Genomic DNA, 5240 nt, shown 5'->3' with positions numbered 1-5240 from the left:
ACATATTTTCTATGGGATTAGACCAGACCACTCCAGGACCTTAATGTGCTATTTCTTGAGCCACTCCTTTGTTGCCTTTTGGGTCATTGTCATGCTGGAATACCCATCCATGACCCATTTTCAATGCCCTGGCGTAGGGAAGGAGGTTCTCACCCAAGATTTGACGGTACATGGACCCGTCCATTGCCTCTTTGATGCAGTGAATTTGTCCTGTCCCCTTAGCAGAAAAACACCCCCAAAGCATAATTTTTCCACCTCCATGTTGGACGGTGGGATGGTGTTCTTGGAGTAATATGTAGTATTCCTCCTCCTCCAAACATGGCCGTGTAGTTCTGGGCCGATTCCCCACTGTTCTCATGACCATTAAAACTCAATGAGGTTAGATCTTGCATGGAGCCCCATACCGAGGGAGATTGACAGTTATTTTGAGTTTCTTCCAACCAACCGTTGTCACCCTCTTACCAAGTTGTTGGGGGTTGGTCTTGTAGCCCATTCCAGCTTTGTGTAGTTCTACAATCTTATTCCTGACATCCTTGGACAGCTGTCACGTACCTGGTAGTAGAGCCCAACGTGCAGGGAGCGGCCTCTTGTAAGCCTCTGGCTCAAGAACCACTGGTAGAGTAGACAGGAGCTTGAGAGTGCAAAGGGGCACAAGTGCCTGGCAGGTAAGCTGGGGTAGAGGGCTGGATGCAGCAGCAGGGAGGTGTACTGTAGTCCAAGCAGGATGCAGGCAGCAGGCTGAGAACTGTAGACTGTGGCACAGCACTCGTGGAACAGGAGATTGGCAGGTGAGGACAGGCCGGGTCAAACACAGGTGGGCAGATCAGGTAAAGGAGCATAAGGGGAATAGTCAAAGTCCAGGCTGGGTCAGTTCATCAGGCAGGCAGCAATGAGGTTAAAAGGAGAAGCAGAAGCAAGTTCAGAACTAGCCGAGATCAGAGACAGGCAGCAAGCAGAGTAGTCAATTGAGACCCGGATCAGGTAACCAAGTCAGCAATCAGAATCACAGGTAGCAGGGGTCTCAGGAATGCTGTAGACCGGACAGCAAAAAAAAATGGTCTTATTGGCTTGACCATAATAATGTAATGTATGATGGTTCATCTAGTAGTGAGGAGGGGGAGGGGGTGGAGAGATGAGTTCATAGAAGAAAAAACACAGCTACATGATCATAGTAGTCAAATATATCGTCAAAATTAGGATTGAAGAGTGTTTTTGACTTAAGGTAACATTAGGTACTGATTAATGTAATTCAGTTATCCTAATCTACAAGGTGTTAGTTTGGTGTTGTTTTTCTTGTTAGTTGTTTATTGTTTTTATTTTCTTTCCTCTTTTTTTTTTTTGATTTCTTATTATGTATTTTATTTTATCTTATCCTAAGTATATCATAATGGTATTCACCCCTTCGGTTTTCCGAGGACTCCTGCTATAATGTTTAAAAATATGGTTGTAGTGAGACTGTTTTCTTCTTTTTATTTCTTGTCATATCCTTGTCTGTAACGAGTAATATAAAAAAATATATTTTTAATATAAAAAAAAACTATATTTGTTCCCCATCGCTGAAATAAAATGTGTATCAGTTCAATATATGCCTACAAATCCCCAGTGGTTTAAATCAATAGCCAGTATACCGAATTTATATCAAAGTGAAAGAAGGTCCAAATCTAAACATGTATCTTAGTGGGCAAGTAGTTGTAATCATCAAACTACGCGTATTACATATATGCTGGATTACATATTTAGGCAATCAATACAATTTCTTAGACTGCTCTCGCACTACTCTGCTGCATTTTCCCCCGTAGCACGGGTGCAGCACAGTGTATTCATGCTTTCCTATAGACTTCTATAAAATTGGGGCGTTTTTGGTGCATTTTCTCAAAACACACCAAAGATCCTGTATGCTGCATCTATCAGAAAACCCATCAAAAACGCCCAAACTAATTGAAAGTCTATGGGAAAACACAGGGGGAACCTGCACAAACACTGTGGGTTGGGTATACTGCACACACGCTGTGGGGAAACCGTGCCGAAACAGTGTAAAAAGGGCCTTAATAAACAATGAGAGGATTCCTAAATGAGTGTCGATAAAATATAATTCTACTGTACATATGGCAATTTTTACATAGTTACCTTTGGTCAGCATGGAAGAATGTAACTATGTATGTACTGGGGTTGAACCGATACCATTTTTTTACCAGCGAGTACAAGTACCAATACTTTCAGTCAAGTACTCGCCAATACCGGTACCGATACTTTTGCGGTACGATTTTTAGCCCATACAAAAATTATTATTTTTTTTGTTTTGAAAAGCCTATGGCGTGTGAACACACCCAAAAAACTCCACCCGGTGCAGAAAAAATGTGCACACACATAAAGAGTGTTCACGAAAACGTGCAGACGGGTGCAACGTCAAGTGGTCCTCCTGTGAAGAGGGACCCAAACCCTGATCCCCCGGGGCGTTAGGCTCCAGACGGGGACTGAGGTACTGTGGTCTGAGCAACCGAAGCCGACACGGACCCAACTTCCTCTGAGGGACTGCCGAAACAGAACCCTCCCAGTACTAGGTGGGGCTCCCCCGAAGGGAGACCCGATGAGAGCATGTGAACTAAGCCAGAAGGCCATGTCCACCTACTCCCAAGACGTTCAGGGCTGGCCCGAGGACCCGCACCCTACTAATCACACAGTGACACAAAACGTGCACAACAACAAAAGACAAAAAGTGACAAACATAGGCTTAAATTAAATAAAGTGGGGGAAAGGGATAGTGAAGAGGAGAGTGAAAGAAGTGATCATTGTGTTCAACAATGACCAGGCCCTCCGGCCAGGAATAAAAAATTCCTCCGGACCTAGCCAAAAGGCCCGGCCCAGGAGGCAGGTGCTAAAAAAAGCGTGTATCTGGTGCAGTGACCGTGGTATCTTAAATCAATGTGTCCCTCACACACAGTGATCTTCAGATACCCCTGGACTGCCACTCCAGGGGCACATGCACCATAGGCTTTTTGTTCCATATCCGACCCCCCGACGGGCCAGTGCAGCCCTCCACCCCTGCCAGCCAACCCGGCGGATTTGCATGGTCCTACCCCGTTCCACCATACAGGGCATTACCAGCTCCTCCAACCGGATCGCTGACAGAGATAGCACTTACACCAGCCAGCCAGAAGGCCAGACTAGAACTCGGCAAAAAGACCAAGACCAAGAGCAGCACCCATCCTCACCAGGAGCACCCTTCCAGATGGCTTAGACTCAACCATGGGCCGGCTCCCAGTATCTGTCGGGCAGCACAGCGTAGTCCCTGCTGAAACCATCCTTCCAGGTGCAATGACGTCATTGGATTGCATCCACCCTCCCAATGGAGGTGCTTCAGCTCTCCGCTGACAACTGATAAGAACAGATACCACACCCAGTCCTAGCCAAAAGGCTGAGAAGCGGCAGGGAAGACAACCACGATCATCACGGCCTAGAGTGTGCAATAGCCATGCCTCGCTCTGGGAGAACCACCTTCATGATCATGGTGTCTCCCCTGCCAGGTAAGTAGCCCATACAAAATTACTGAGTTCAAATCACACAGCAAAGAATTACATGCATTTTGAACAGGAATGTTTTCCACACCGCTTCTGTGTGGACCCAGGCTGAAGTTACTATGACAAGCCTAGGTTCACACAGAAGCGATGCCGGAAATAGCATGCGAATGGGACAGGAATCGCACTGTAGTCCTGTTCGAACCACAGTGTGAATTAAGGGGACACTAAAGGCAAACATGTTTTTTTTAAAAATAACAAACATGTTATACTTACCTCCGCTGTGCAGTTCGTTTTGCACAGAGTGGCCCTGATCCGTGTCTTCTGGGGTCCCTCGGCGGCTGTATCTGCTCCTCCTCGCAAAAGCTTTCCACGTTCATGCGAGCTCCCTCGCATGGTGGAAAGCTTTTGCGAGCGCGCTTCCGTGATACAGCGGCGGCCATAGCCGCCGACTGTATCACTCGCCCCCGGCGCGCCGCGTCATCCGCTGTGATTGACAGCAGCGCCAGCCAATGGCTGCGCTGCTATCAATCCGCCCAGCCTAGCCAATCAACGGCCAGGCTGGGAACCGTATGGCAAGACGAGAACGCGCACGGGACTTTCGAGTGGAGAGGTAAGTAAAACGGGGGCTCGGGGGGGGGGGGGGGGTTCGATGCTATCAGATGTTTTTTTACCTTCATGCATAGGATGCATGAAGGTAAAAAAAAATTTACCTTTACAACCCCTTTAAGCTTATTTATTTTGGGTTTTAGAGCAGTCGCAGGAGTGCGAGCATCTGTGCAGATACTCGGTATCGGCACCGATACTGGTATCAGTGCAACCCTTGTATTTACCATACCTTTGGGACAAGGGGTCAAGTCCTGGGGAAAAAAGTGTGGAAACTCCCACCCATGATCCCCCCCACCAAAAAAAAAAAAAAATGATATGCTCATATGCGTAATTACTAAACCGCATGCTTTTTTTTTTAAAGCAAGTTCTTTCTAAATCCTGCAAAAACTCGCGGCAGACCTCCGCAATGTCTCTTGGGAACAATGACAAAAGCTCCCAGGAGACATTGCGGCATCGAGGAAGTGACGGAATACCCGCACACTACCCGATGAATCCATATACAGGAAGCGGCCAGTAACATAAAGGATTACTAACGTTCGCCTGCCCCTTGACAGTGACTCGAGCTGGGCATCGCCGCTTGGTGAAGGATTGGCTCGGGCGGCTCGGCTGCTCTAGTCCTGCAAAGGGAACTGCGTTCCTGCTGTGAAAAAAGTGCAGGGACTCCGTTCCCACGCGTTCCCGCAGGACTTGAGCCCTGCTTTGGGATCCCAGTGAAAGCTATATAATGATCTCCACTAGCTTCCGGGTCCCATGCCGAGCGCTTGCCCTGCTGCAATGTGAACACAAGAGGTTGCTCGCTTGGTACAGATGCCATTCAGAGAACACTTTTGTCAATGAATGAAAAGCATTCTTTGGTTGGACAAGGTGGAAAGGCTGGGTTGGTGACTTTACAAGAGACACCATGTGCAATCAGGGAACACTTTGCATTCCTGAGCGAGTATCTCCTGTGTTCACGGCATGGGACCCGGAAGCTAGTGGAGATCAATGTAGTAGCGGTGCCTACTAGAGTGATTTCAAGCTTTCACCGGCATCCCATAGATATAGCCAAGAGAGTGCTGGAGGGGTGGCAGGGGTCAAATAAGTGTTTAGGGATAGGCGTGGGTATGACAAGTACGG

The 5240-nt window shown here is 47.6% G+C and overlaps 1 non-coding gene across 1 annotated transcript; it reads right to left on the bottom strand.

The window, feature by feature from the left end:
* Positions 1-3373: 3373 nt before the first annotated feature.
* Positions 3374-3532, bottom strand: LOC120933901. The gene has a single exon (XR_005748156.1). It is a non-coding gene; the product is annotated as a U1 spliceosomal RNA (small nuclear RNA).
* Between the last annotated feature and the right edge of the window lie 1708 nt (positions 3533-5240).

The sequence above is a fragment of the Rana temporaria genome, chromosome 3, assembly GCF_905171775.1.
Source record: "Rana temporaria chromosome 3, aRanTem1.1, whole genome shotgun sequence".
In the NCBI taxonomy this organism is placed as follows: domain Eukaryota; kingdom Metazoa; phylum Chordata; class Amphibia; order Anura; family Ranidae; genus Rana; species Rana temporaria.
Note: the sequence above shows the minus strand (reverse complement) of the source record. Positions and strands in the feature narration are given on the sequence as shown.